A 14,549-nucleotide genomic window follows, 5' to 3' on the forward strand; every position below is an offset into this window, starting at 1 on the left:
CTATGGCTAAAATGGCCATCAGAGCTTTCTTGCACAAGAGAGTGTGCACACTGCCACGGACATTCTTCTGCAAAAGCACATGGTAGTATGGACGTGCTCTTGCACAAGACATTTTGCACAAGAACTCTTGCACAAAACAGTTCTTGTGTAAGAAGCCTGCAGGGTAGATGTAGCCAAGGGGTGTTTGGGTTTGTTACAAGCACTGAGCTTTGTACAACAGCCCAGGGAACATTGTGAAAAGCCAAAACCTACCCGCCCTGGGTGTCCCTGGCCAGCCTGCGAGTGGCACAAAGGTTCCTGGCAGTGCTGGCTTTGGGTAGCTTGAAACAAAGCTTCACAGCTCAGATGAGGTGGCTGAGTGGTTAAGGTGATGGACTGCTAATCCATTGTGCTCTACACATGTGGGTTCGAATCCCCTCCTCATTGGATATTCGCAGCCCTTCCTCTTGCTTCTCCCAGATCTCTCTTCAGTTCAGTGCCAGCCCCTCCCACTGCAGCCTGGGGAAAGGGGAAATCTCCACAGAGACACTCCCAGCTGGGACCCTCAATCCCTTCTGCCCTCAAGGGGAAACCTCACAAAGGAGACTCCAGGCAGCCAGGCCATGGGGGTCTCTGAGATGCCCTGCAGCCTGTCCCACCTGGCTGTTGCCATGGCCCCTCTGTGAGGTCACTGCCTCTCAACCAATGAGCTGAGGTGCTGCAAAAGGCCCTTGTGATGTCACTGCTGCCTCCCAGGGCTCATGTCCTGCCCCTGGCCAGCCCCTTGGCATGTGTGAGCTGCTCTCCCTGCCCTCCTTACTAAGGGCTGGTTCTGGGGCTCAAGCAGGGAACATCAAAAGCTGCTCAGGAGGCCACATGCCCCCAAGGTCACCTTTTAAATATCATGATCTATCCCGTCCCTTCCCCAAGACCCCACCCCTTTGCTGAGCCCCTGCCCTCCCCAAACCTTTCCATGGACTCTTGGTTACTAATGGACACTCTCCACTAATGACATAATCACACCCCAGCCATTTTGCTAAGGCTGCAGCTGGGGAGAACAGTTTCATTTAAATAAACAGTTTAAGCATTTGAACTGTCTCATGTTAGTTGATCAAACTTCATTTTAAAGAAAGGAAAACATTACGGCCAGCACACAAGGTTTCAATGTTGCTTTATTTATGGCAGGGGTAGGGAACTTTTGTGGGTCGGGGGCCACTGACCCGCAGAAAAATCGGGGAGCACAAAAGTGAGAAACAAAAAACCTCTTCTAAAGGCCCTCAGCCCTCTCTGATGTGGCCCCCAACTAAGACACCTCAGGCCTCTGGCGTTCCAGCCCCCATGGCGTGAGGGGAGGGACAGGCAGGACTGAGGTTCACATTTACTTTTCTCGGGCTGCAGAACTAGTGGATTTTGTGGACCTGCTTAGTCTATTGGTTTCTAATCAAAAACCTGAACCACTCAGCCGCCTCAGCTCTGATCTTAGCAGTGTCAGAGGGCCAGGTAAATTGGTAAATAATCCCAGTGCCCAGGCCTGATGGCACCTGCCCCACAGAATTCACACGGCAAACTTGGATCCCAGAGCACAGGGGAAGTTGGGGGCTCATTGCTGGGCCGTGGGGTGAAGCATCAAACCAGCCCCCTCCTGTGGGGCTGTGAGTGTTGCTGTCCCTGCTGTACAGACAGGGCCAGGGAGCCATTCACTAAAGAGGCCAAGGTCACTCAGAGAGTTAGAGCCAAGATCTGCCCCCAGCTCCCTGCCCCACCCACTGACGCTCTCACTACCTGTCTGCCATGGGGCTGTTTGCATTGGCCTCGCTGTTCTGAAACCAGGGTTAAGCCACGGCTGAGGCTCTGGGCAGGGGGCTGGGTATGGGGGGGGGTCTGAGTGTGGGAGGGGGAGCATGTGTTCCTCTGGCTCAGCTTTTCCCTTTCTTCTACCCCAGCAATTGCCCTGCTGCAAAGCAGAGAGAAGAGATGACTGGTGCTGTGAGCTGCAGTGCAATGGAAAGGGTGTTGGATTTCTAAGCTGTAGCCATCAGTATAAGCCAGACCAGCCATTTAAAGATTGTGGGTTCAAATCTCCCTGATTTCCAGGGCAGCTTTTACAGAACAGACCTGCCCCTGTTGCAAGATGACAGGGAGCTTGTGATCCCAAGACCGCTGTGTGAGACTCCCCTGGAGGGGGTCACAGCTCACAGGAGAGAGTCCCTGGGCCACTGAGACCTGCCGCCAGGCCAGCGCGAGCATCAGGAAGCGCCAAGCCCAAGGGACCCTAGCGGGAGCGCCCCGATACCCAGCGCCGGACCCCTGCCCCGCAGCGAGTAACGGCCCCAACGGCCCCTCACAATGGCTCCCGGCACAGGGAGCACGGCGCATGCGCAGTAACCGCGGCGCAGTCTGGTCCCTTTCCCTGCCCGTGAGCCGAAAACCCGACTGCGGCGGCGTAGAATGGCCCGTCAGACCGCGCATGCGCAGCAGGCCCGTGACTCCAGCGCCAGGTCTTAGCTCAGACAGGGCGCTGCTTGGCCACGCCCCGGGCCAGAGGCTACTTCCGCTTCTCGGAGCCCGGGCCGGCTCGCAGGTGGGGCGGGGCTTTTGCAGCGCGTGTAGCGACCCGGGGGATTCCCTCCCTGCCGGGCTGGGAGCGGGGGCGTGTCCCGAGGTGGGCGGGGCCGGCGCGCGCTGCTGGGGTTGCAGGGTTCGCTCTGGGCCCCACGTGGCGGGGGGGGGGGGGGGGGGGAGGCTGCGGCGGCGGCATGGTCGAGGGATGCCCACGTGGGCCAGTCCTGGATTCTGCCCAGAGCGTCTGGTTGGACCCGGGGCGGAGGGGGACGGGGGATGCTCACCTGAGAGGCGGTGCCACTGTGGGCTCCTGCCTGGTCACTGCATGCGCAGCGTTTCTGGCGCAGCCTTTGCCCGTGTCTCTGCCCGCGCGCTGTGTGTGTCCCGACGGGGAGGCAGGGGACGGGGCTGGGGTGGTCGGGGCAGACTCAGGTCTGGTGGGGGAAGGGGTGCCAGGTAAACTCTGCAACACCGAGAGCAAAGCCCCAGTGCCGGGGGCAGGGCTGTTAAAGCAGCTTCCCCGGGGGGATGAGGCGCGAGTCAGAGAGTGGTCCTGGCCAGGGACCTTTGTATTTGCTTCAACATTTATTTTAATCCCTTATTCACCTGGGAGGCGCTGGGCAGGCTCAGGAGGCTGCAGACCCTCCCGCCCGGCCCACTCGAGTTGTGTGTTTGTGCTGCTGCATTTGAAAGGTGTTTAAAATATAAAAAGGGAGCTAAAGACAGGACAGAGTCTCATCGCTTTTCTCTTGTCTTATTCCCGGGACTCACAGAATTGCTCTCCTGTCTCTGCAACCCATTTTCATTGTTTTCCTCTGTGCAAATGCAATGCCTTGTACTGTAACTACTCTATGCAATGCAACTCAAAGTCCTACTACTTTGAAACAAATATAAGTAAAAATCAAAGTAATCTTCTGTAAAACTACTTCAGTGAAAGTACAAAAGTATCCTATCTTAATTGTACTTAAGTATGCAAAGGTAAAAATTACTTGTCCTATGGAACCCTATGCTTAACCACCCGAGTTCTTGCAGGTCACCACTAACACACACAAACACGTGCTATATAAACACTTATAATATAAATCTGTATTATATGCACACCTATACTATACATTTTTCAATGATGGAATTTAACGATACTCACTGCCTTCATTTATAAAGATGAAGAGGGACCAAATTAAATACAAGTCAGATTACAGAAATGTATGTATTTTGTCCACATTCACAGTGTGCATTTTTCCGTTGTCATGATTAATTTCCAAAATGTTTGTTCAACCATAAGAGCTTCTTTTTTCAAATGTACCAATCCTTGCTTGTCTCTGAAAAAATGAGTCCCATCACACGGAAGAATCTCTCTCAGGCAGCTGCTGGAGACTGAGGTCTGTTGGCCCTGGCGCACAGCTCCCTAATTCTAGAAAAAGAGTGCAGCAGCTCCATGGTCTCTTCTGAAGACGCCAAATACCGATCAAGCTTCTTTTTAGTTTCATTTGTCTAAAATGACAGTCTTACCTTTTCTAATCCCAGTTTCATGCATGTTCCAAGTGGTCCTAATATTTGGCATCAAGATGTCAGTTGCTATTAGCTCCAGGTCCTTAATTATTTCACCAAAACATTTCTGAATGGTGCACTGAAGTGCATCTACCAGTGGCCTCAAGAGGGCATCCTGTTCCTTTGCAGTTTTGAAACCATCAAGTATAATTTAAACTTAAAAAACAACAAATGGTCTCGTAACACTTTATAGACAACAAAACAGATAGATGGTATCATGAGCTTTTGTGGGAACAACCCACTACTTCAGCTGACCAGAGTTTTAAGTTTAGGCTGTACAGACCTATTTATTTTGGCTCTGCACAGCCTAAACTCAAAACTCCAGTCATCTGAAGTGGGCTGTGCCCATGAAAGCTCGTGATACCACATATATGTTTTGTTAATCTATAAAGTGCTACCAGACTGTTAGTCTGTACAGGATAAACTGAAAAAAAAAATCTCTGCTACCCCCTAATGCTGGTATAATTTATGCAGCTGCACTCCATTCCATTAGTGTACTTATCTGTGCTTGGATAATATTTAGTGCTTTCACCAATGGGCCCATAACCATGGCATATTCTGCCAATAAAACCAGCTCTGCTAGATTCAGCCTTTTGACCAACCAATAAGTAATGTTAATAAAAATACAGAATGATCAGCAGGGGGAGTTTTTTAGCAAAAAGAATAGCATAAAGCGAAGAACTGCTTCTTGCATACTAATTTGGAGTCCTGGGAACACATTTCTCATGGACCTTTGTTGTTCATTCCGAATGCACCGAATTCTCTCCACAGCCATGAACACAGAGTTCCATCCTTTCTGGCATGGCCGAATGAACTGTGGCTTGCATTCTGCTTCCACCATTTTTGCTCCAATTGCTGAGTGTTCAATTTTAATTTATAGTGCTTAGCATCTGGCAAAAGTGGGCCTGGCCATCTTTTTTTAGGTGTCATTTGTTTCTTCTTGTACCACATCTATAAATGAAACTAGATTCTGCAACTGGCAGGCTCAATGTTGGTGTTTTGGTACAATTTCTTCATGGTTGTTATCGCTGTCAGGGACATCTTCAGTTTTCTGAAATTCAGCTCATCAACATGAAACCCTGTTGTTGAAAACACAGTTAAAAGACACCTCCTCCTCCCCCCCCCCCCCCCAAAAAAACCCCAAACAACATTAATATGTCCCGCAATTGATATATCATGCTGGGAATAATACACTGAGGGGACCCTGGGAGAAGCTGTCTCCCCACCCCCGAGCCACACATCCTCTGGTCCATCCCTCTCTCCTGCCCCCTGCACTCCAGGCCCCCCATCCAGCCCCCAGCTGCTCTCCACACCTGAGGATTCCCCTGCTCTTGGCCCCATGACTGCACCATGCCAAGCAGCGGGGCTGGCAGTGGGGCAGCCGTTCCAGCCAGGCACTGGAGGAACTGAGTGAGAGGGGGGGCAGAAGGGAAGGGGCTTGGATTAAAGTTAGGGAGCCTAGTCAGTGGCTCGCTTAGTATGAGAGAGGCATTGAAATTGATACCCACGTTCTCCAATGGTGTGGGGTCCCTATTTTTTTCACAAGCAGAGCCATCCAGAGGGCGAAGAGCCTCTAGTGGCCCCTCTCTCTTTCTACTCACTCACCTCAAAAGCCAGCCATGGCTTAGTTCCAAATCTGTAAACCTCACTGCATGAGGGATAATGCCTCTTCCGAAATAGCTATTTTGCAATAGCCATAGTGTGGATGCTCCACTGCTGCTATTTCAAAATATCTCCTGCCCAAGGCCATTCAAAGTCATTATTCCCCAGTGCCTCCTGGGGATCTAAGTCGAGGTAGAGCATCCACTGGTGGCTTCTTGTGCAACAACTCTTTTGCAGAATAGTTCTTGTGCAAAAGGTCTTGCACAAGAGAGCATCCACACTGCCATGTGCTTTTGTGCAAGAGAGGTGCTTTTCCGCAAGGGCATCCATAGCAGTGTGGACGCCCTCTTGCACAAGAAAGCACTGATAGCCATTTCAGATAGGGGTTTCTTGCACAAGAAATTAATGTTGCCTGCCGACACTGCCCTCTTGTGGAAGAGCTCTTGCACAAAAGGATTTTTCCTCGTGGGGAGAGGAATAACTCTTACGGAAGAAGACCTGTTTTCTGATGCTGTACTGTAAATTTACTTGTGCAAGAACATGCGTGCAGTATAGATGCTCTGCAAGTTTTTGTGCAAAAAGCCTGCAGTGTAGACGTAACCCCCGAGATGGATTGCAGCAGAAATCTCCACCTGAGTGAAGACATGGACTAATGCTGCAATTAATTAGACGTCAACACTAAGGGTGTGTCTAGACTACTGAGTTTTGTCGACAAAAGTGGACTTTTCTCAACAAAACTATACCAGGGTCTACACTACCGCTGAGTTCTGTCGACAGAAGGTGTTATTGCCTGTAGGGTTGCGTCTAGACTACAGGGTTTTGTCGACAAAGCAGCTTGCTTTGTCGACAGAACTGAATGTGTCTAGACGCTCTATGTCGACAAAACCCTGTAGTCTAGACATACCCTAACAGTCCCACTGCTGGTAACTCAGAGAGGCCCTTGTTGCCCTAGGAAGGGGTATGGCCAAAACATAGGCCTCACCGTGAGCAGGATTTGAACCTGCACAGGGAAACCCTATTGGATTTCAAGTCCAATGCCTTAACTGCTCGGCCACCACAGCTGCATGTATTAGGGAGGACCAGGGAAGCTGGTAAATAATTCCAGTGCACAGTCCGAACATCACCTGCCATAGAATTCACACAGCAAACCATTTCAACAGCTGTGCAGAGGAGTTCTGGCTGTTCTCGTCTTAGGCTGCCTTGGAGGTGAGTTCTGCTTCAAGGTCTTCTCTCCTCTTCCTTTCCTTTCTCTTCTCTTCTCCCCTTTTCCTTCTTGCTGGTCTCCTTCTTGGACCTCAGTTTATATAGAGAAACTCAATACTGCTTAGTTCTTCCTTAACCAATTCTTTTAGTATAATTTCACTAACCGAACATAACATACTGTAACAGAATTACCTAACCAATCAAACCCCACCACCTTAGTTGATTTACACCTAGCAAAATCAATTATACAGCAGACAGTAAAAGATCCAAACCAGACAGCGATCACACAGACAAACAACAGGAAAGTGAGGACAAGAATCATAGAATGTCGATTTCACAGCCACAACTATTGGTAATCAGTCTTTTGCCAGACAAAATGCTGTTAAGTTTTCTCTACTCACCATGAGATCTGTTTCCTGCCTGGTGACAGTGGGTGCCACTAGGATAAGACCCCCCCCCCCCCCCTCCAGCCTTGTGTAACACTATTTAAATGTCATATAGCTAGAATATGAGCATGTGACTCCAGGCTTTACAACTAATTGCTGCTGCTCTTTTATCTGGCTGCAGAAGAAGGCTTCAGTTTAGACCTACTGAATACCTACAGGCCTTCCAATAGGGTTACAGAAAAACCACATTGCTACATAGGACCTTTCCAGGCCAAAGATAGCAGGACCCACAAGCACTCACAAATGGAGGTAAATACAATTGCAAAGGGACTCACACCCTTAATCTTTTGATCCAAAGTCAGACACCTTATCCTTTAGGCCACACACTCTTGTGTCGGCTACGATTGGACACCCTGAAATGTGTAAGTAGGGAGTAGTTTCCCTAGTCCATCAGGTTTTATTATTTTCCCTGTTTGGCGGTTTAGAAATCACGTCTGAGCTGGTGAATTATTCTTATTGCAGCCCAGGGATTTTTCCTGAGTGTATGTTACTTCATGGCTCTCTACCACCTAGGCTATCTCCATACTGCATCTCTCTTCTGCAAAAGTTCATACAAATGAAGTACTGATTAGCATATTGCCATGCTCATTTGCATAATTAGTTGGGGTCTGTTTTTGCACAAGAGGCTTTTGCGCAAAGAGGGTCTGTGTAGACTGGCGTTCTTCCTGCTTCCCCTGGCTCCAGCCTGGCCTTGGATCTCTTTGCTCTCAGCCCCATGGGGCTGGGGAAATGCAGGGGGCCATTTCAGAGTCTGGTTGGGGGTGGCGACCTGTCCATGCCGTGATGGGGGAGGGGAGAGTGTCACACGGCTTCTACTAGAGCTCGTATTTAAGTAAAAACAAAAAATAAACAAGCAGCTGGGATAGGGCAGCTGGAGGGAACCAGGAGAGCAGAGGCAGCCTGAGAGCTGAGAGTCCCAGGTGCCCACCAAAAACATCAGCTGTTTGTCCCATGCTGCAAGGGGCAGCACTCAGGGCTCTGAACTTTGCAACCTGAGTTCAACTGTCAGTGGGATTTTCCTAGGCTGGTTGTTGAAAAACCCTCCTGCCTTAGATTTCTTGTTCTCAGGCTGGTGAGAAGAGATTTTTGTGCTTTCTGCTGGGTGTCTGGTGCCCACTGGCGTTCGGTCTCTCATCCGGCTGGCTCAGATGAGCTGGGGCCATGAAACCTACCAGCCTAGCTAGAGATGCAGGGGGCTGAGTTTGTGTTTCTTGCTCCTTCCCCTGATGCCCTCAGATCTGGTCCCAGCAGCTGCCAGGCTCTGCCTATTGCCCCCTGGCCTCTGCTAACCCATCCATTGGGTGTGGAGCTACTGGCTTGGGATCTGTCTGGGAGAGCGAGCAGCACAAGTGAGAGGCTGGCCCAAAATTCACTCAAACTGTTTGGTTTTTTGTGGATCTGCTCCTCCTGCACCCCAAGAGAAATTGAAACACAAGAGAAGCAGCCAACTATTTTACTTTTTCTGTAACATGAATGGATCTAGCTCAGGGGTCCTTCTGCATGGGAAGCACCCCTGTGCTCCTGGGTTCTTCTGCCCCTCGCCTGCGATGCCATCCACCTGGGGGAGCAATTGCCCTGACACTTGTAGATGGGCCAACATGGACAAACCAGTGACACTCAGGCACCTTCGATAGCTCAGCTGGTAGAGCGGCAGACTGTAGTGTGTGCTTAGCAAGTTATCCTTAGGTTGCACTGCAATTGACAAAAAGATTGTGGGTACGAGCTACCAATCACATTTCTTTGGCTGCACAGGCCTTGAGACCCCTCCCAGACTGATGGGGAATGGCTGCACTTTGGAATTGAAAGGTGTTGTCTGGGACCATTAATTAGAACAGTTTTGGACACACTTTTTTTTTTCCAGAAGATGATTTTCTGACATTTGGCCCATCTACACGGGCCCAAATGTGGGGAAAATCTTCTCTTTGGGAAGAGCCTTATTCCTAATAAAATGAGGAATACAGGCCTTCCGAAAGAACACGCCCACTGTTTTGGAAACTGATCTCAAAATGTTGACCCATTCAATGGACACGGCAGAGTTTTTCACAGATACAAAAGATATCCTGGAAAAGCTCGATATTTGGAATATAGCCAAGAAGGGTATCTGTATTGGAGGTATTGCCAGACAGGGCACTGTGGCTTAGCTGGCTAAAGCACTTACCTTGTAAGCAGGAGATCCTGGGTTTAAATCCTAGTGATACCTTGCTGTAGCTTTTGCTCATATTTTCCTGCATCCTTCTGGGACACAGAAGAGGCCTCCCCTGGCCACCCATGAAACTGATGGTTCAGGAAAAGGCTGACTGGGGAGGCGCATTGGGAAGAAGGAAACCACAAGCCTGGAGAGGGTGCAGAGGCTGCTGTGCCTGGCACTGGCAAGGCAGGGCTCTGACTGCAATTGCTGGGACAGGAGAGCCAGCACCACACGCCCTTGTGATACCCTGGGGCTGTCAGCGCCCAGAGAACCTGCCAGGGATGTGAATGTAGACACATGAAATTGAAAATGAAAGAGGGATTTAAATATGCTGCACTTCATTTGTATATTCACACACCAGTGCTATTTGAAAATACTTTATTTTGAAAATATAGTATTAAATATGAAATAAGCGTATCAACAGCGTTTTGTATTTCAAAATAAAGTATTTTGAAATACAAAATGCTGTTGAGATACGCTTATTTCGGGAGCCAACCCTTCCTCAGAAATAACCCTTAAACCGCATTTTATAAGGAGTAAGGGTACTTTTGAAAGAAGGGTTTTCTTTTGAAATAACTGCGTCTAGACAGCGCCTGTTCTTTCTAAATAGCGCATTTTGAAATAGCGGCCAGACGTGATAATGCAAATCCCCATTTAATTTGCAATTTCACTCAGCTGAATTTGCATTTGTCTCTCAAAAGAGGAATGACGAGTAGACAAACCCTCACATAGGGGAGATGCAGAGATCAGAATTTCCCGCCTCCCTCAGCTTGTTTGGCTCCTTTGCCCCATTTCCTGCCTCCATGCCTGAGCTGACCCAATGGCTGAAAGGGACAACAGCTGCTGATTGGTTGGGGCGGGGCGGGGGGAAGATGGGCAACAAGACCCTGGAAGCAAGAAGGACCAAGGTCCAACTCTTTCTGGGCCACTTGGCCTTAGATCCTGGCCACCCAGCATTCACTCTGATGAGGCCATAATCTGTGAAGGGGGAATTTAGACTGAATCTCCTCTGAGCTGGAATCCCAGCTCCCACAAGGCTCACTGGAAGGGGACAGCCCAGTAGGGACTGAAAACCACTGCTCTGGGTGACGTTAGAATTCACAGCCTCAGCATGTCTCCTGTGCACACTGCCTTATAAGTACTGTGCGCTGATCCATTGCGCAACTGGAGCAGATGTTTGAGAATTTTCTCCAAAGTCCTTACATTGAGAAAGTGAAGAAGCACAAAGTAGAACTGAGTGAGAGAGGCAAGAAGATCAGTATTCAAGGATTTATACAAACCAACTTTTCCCCAGTAGGGCCCACTGAGATTTGAACTCAGCTTATAGAATTCAAACTCCTGAACCCTGCCCCTTACTCTATGGGAACAACACACTGTGCTGTGCTTGAGGTTCTCAGCTGGTAGCTGGTACTCTACTGTCCTTGCTTTTTCCATTCAGCTGCTTCACCTCTCCAGACCCTGCTCCATTTGTAGGCAGCCTCACGGGAATGAGCTGGCTCCCTCTCTGCAGAAGAAGGAGAAAAATTGCCCTGTCCCTCCTGCTTAGCTGGCTGGCCCTAGATAAGATCACATGAGATTATCCAAACACATCCCCATAGCCACTGTTCTATATCTAGGGCCAGCAGTGGGTGGGCATTAATCAAGGAGGCAACAACTCACAGGAAGAAGTCAGGGACAGGGCTAATCAGATGGTCTTGACTTGGCCAAGCTGTGGCCATAACCAGCAAGGTAAGGATCAAACACAGGAATAATACCAGCTCAGCAGATATGTTCCTGCCCTATGTTGTCACATGCTAAAGCCTGGGATTGAATCAGGGACCTTTAGATCTTCAGTATAATACTCTGCCAACTGAGCTACTTTGGCTGCTGGATACAGACCTCTCTGGCCTGTGATTCTCTATCTGGGATGTTTGGCAGCCGTGCTGCACAAAATAGACATCATCATGCCCTGCCCAGGAAGGCAAGACTGGCCTTTCTACAGCATCCCTCCCCCACATCCAAGGTTCCCTATAAGCCAGGCCTGGGCAATATAGGCCAGTGGACTGGATCCAGCCCATGAAGCCACCGAAGAAGCCTCAGGCAGATTCCCTGCTTCCCCTGCCCCCCACACACAGCTGAGAGAAGGAGCTGCAGGGCCCTCTGTTTTTCACAGCTGAAGCCCTGGCACATCCCAACAAGCTCTTATTCACCAAGGAATACAATCTGTGCTGCCCATGCAGGGAAGGAGCTGCCTGAGAATTGTGCTTGGCAGGTCTCCCAGCCAGAGCCTGCCTCTGACATCCCAGCACCTCCACCTTCCTTCCCTCAACCCACTGGCACACCCTGTGATAGAGAAGGGCAAAGACCAGGCAGGTTTCATGACAAGGCTGGTTTACCTGACTGGGAATCGAACCCAGGCCACAGCAGTGACCGTGCTGAATCCCAGCCACTAGATCACCAGGAAGACAAGCACCTGCACTGCTTGCTCAGCTACACTAGCTCTTCTCAGGCCACTTTCTGTCCCCTTCAGGACATGGGTCCATTCTCAGAGAAGGCGCGTGATGACGGCGTATTTTGCAGCTCCAGGTTCTACCAGAAGGTGCCTCCCAGCTCTTTCCCCCGACCGCACTCTCAGGGCCGGAGACGTGGACCTGCCCCTGTGCATCGTTCGGGATGCCACCTGCCCTTTGCTCCCTGGGCTGATGAAGCCCTACACAGGACAGCCCTAAAGCAAGGAACGTTTCTCAGGCAGGCTCAGCAGGGTCCGTATTGATGTGGAGGAGCCTTCGGGCCCTTTAAAGAGAGATTCCGCTGTCTGCTCCCCTGGCTGGATCTTGGTGAGTTGAACGTCCCCCAAGTGTCCTCTAGAATAGTTGTGAGAACAAGGCAGAGACATTCCTGCTCCCTGCACAGCTGGCCCGGTCACGCAAACCCTGCTGCTTCAGCCCCTTGCCAGTCTCATTCCTACTCTTCCCTGCCGCCCCATCTTTTAAGTGGCATACCGGGCAATGTTCTCATGATGATCTGACAACCCTTCAATGATGGGAATGCCCAGCCTCTTGTTCTTAGTCACCCAGCCTGCCTCTTTCTAGTACAAACTCCCTGTCCCAAAGGCAGAGCTACAAGCAGCTCAAACTCTGTTGCATTTAAGAGCAGCCTCTGGAGTCAGATCCTGCAGCTTTAAGCAGAGCTCCAGTATGAAATCCAGGGAGTTCAAACTCTCCCACTGCCTTGCCAGTCACAGTGGCCTCTGCAACCACTCCAGGCTTGTGGTTTCCTTCTTCCCAACATTCCTCCCCAATCAGCCTTTTCCTGAACCAGCAGTTCTATGGGTAGCCAGGAGAGATCTCTTCTGTGTTTCAGAAGGACTTAGCAAAATATGAACAAAGACTACAACAAGGTACCACTGAGAGTTGCATCCTAGATATCTTGTTCACAAGGCAGGTGCTTTAACCAGCTAAGCCATGGTGCCTTCCCTGGACAGGGCTGTTCTGGTTTATGGTCCAGGACAACACCTTGGACTCAAAAAATGAGGAGTAACATTAATTCGAACCAAGGGCTTTGGTTTGAACTACCGTGTCCAGGCACACACTTACTGGTTCAAATCAGCTGTGATTTGGACTAGCGAGCCAGGCGAGATCTTGCTAATGAAGCAGGGGATATTTATCTCCACTTCATTAGCAATTTTGGTCACCTACATTTGCATCTCTAGTCCGAACTAGGGAGCAAATGTAGATGTACCCAAACAGGACTCCGAACTGAGCCCATTAAATAACAGAATATTTAATTTCCATCATAAAGTGTAACAACGATTTCATTTCATGTAGCAATATGAATCATCATAGCTTGTTTGCTAACTCAAGAAGCTGGACAATTTTGTTTTATGGCTCAAAGGAACAGTCCCTGTAAGATACCAAATAGGTATGGAATGTGTTGCAGAGTTAATGTTCTTTTTATTTGATTTCATACTAAACATATGAAGTCATGTACCTTGTTAACTATCCCTTGTTTCAGAATTTTTTCTTCTATCAAATTATAAAACTATATTTAGCTAAGCTCTTTGTGAGTAACTGGTGGGTACCACAGTAGCCCACATCCGCACAAGCGCAAACAACCTCACTAGTGGTGCACATTATGAAACTCACTCTGCCCATTGGTAGCCACTGGAACACCCTGAGAAAAGCAGCAGGAATGGGGCCAAGTGCAAGTCAGGCTAAGGGGGGCAGGCAAAACTCATTTTGCCTTGCAGGGCCACAGAGAGCAGCATCTCTCTTGTATACTGCCACAGAAAAATGTGCCTGAGAGAAGCATCAGCCTTAGAAAGCTGCAGACACTTGCCAAAGTAGTTCAGTTGAGAGAGTGTTAGACTGAAGATTTAAAAGGTCCTGGTTCAATCCCTGGCTTTGGCAGAAGCCTTTATCGAGATGGCTTAGTCTAGTTTGGCATCTCTGTGTCAGCCGACGGTCAGGGCAGCGTGTGTGTGTATGTGTTTCCGAGAAAAGGTTTAACGTCCGTGTCTTTACTGCTAGGACCAGGGTCCCGTCGCAGAGGGTAGCCAGCAGGCCAACAGATGCCCCTTATTTATAGGAAGAGCTTATTACACCTCAGATTTTAGCTGCTAGAACACAGGATTCCTTCGCAGAGGGCAGCCTGGGAAAGACTGAGAGGTGCCTCAACGGACCTGTCACCTGAGAGTGACACACATCCAAATGCCCAAGCTCTTCCTATACCTGTCCCTTATGACCGGCTGAAGTTCTTTTAAATTGTGCTTGGTTCTGTTACAACAACTGAAGGAGTCAGGTTAAAATCTTAAACAGTTACTGGTTTATTAAAAAGACTTATAAAAGCATATGGTTCAATGGGTATTGCTCTCTTTAACTGTTAGCAAATACAGATTTTAAAAATGGTTACAAAGAAAATAAAGATAGAAAATAGAATTAATGGTACCAAGTGACAGCTTAATTTTTAAAGAGCTCTAAGTTTATGTGTACACTTAAGGCAAAGGACCACATCCAGGTACAATTTTTACCCCCTTCTGTGCC

The 14,549-nt window shown here is 49.2% G+C and overlaps 2 non-coding genes across 2 annotated transcripts; one reads left to right on the forward strand and one right to left on the reverse strand.

The window, feature by feature from the left end:
- The first annotated feature begins 344 nt into the window (after positions 1-344).
- Positions 345-426, forward strand: TRNAS-GCU (transfer RNA serine (anticodon GCU)). The gene has a single exon. It is a non-coding gene; the product is annotated as a tRNA-Ser (tRNA).
- Positions 427-6,670: 6,244 nt separating this feature from the next.
- On the reverse strand, positions 6,671-6,752 carry TRNAS-UGA (transfer RNA serine (anticodon UGA)). Its single transcript has one exon. It is a non-coding gene; the product is annotated as a tRNA-Ser (tRNA).
- Between the last annotated feature and the right edge of the window lie 7,797 nt (positions 6,753-14,549).

The sequence above is a fragment of the Pelodiscus sinensis genome, chromosome 31 (genome assembly GCF_049634645.1).
Source record: "Pelodiscus sinensis isolate JC-2024 chromosome 31, ASM4963464v1, whole genome shotgun sequence".
Taxonomy (NCBI): Eukaryota; Metazoa; Chordata; order Testudines; family Trionychidae; genus Pelodiscus; species Pelodiscus sinensis.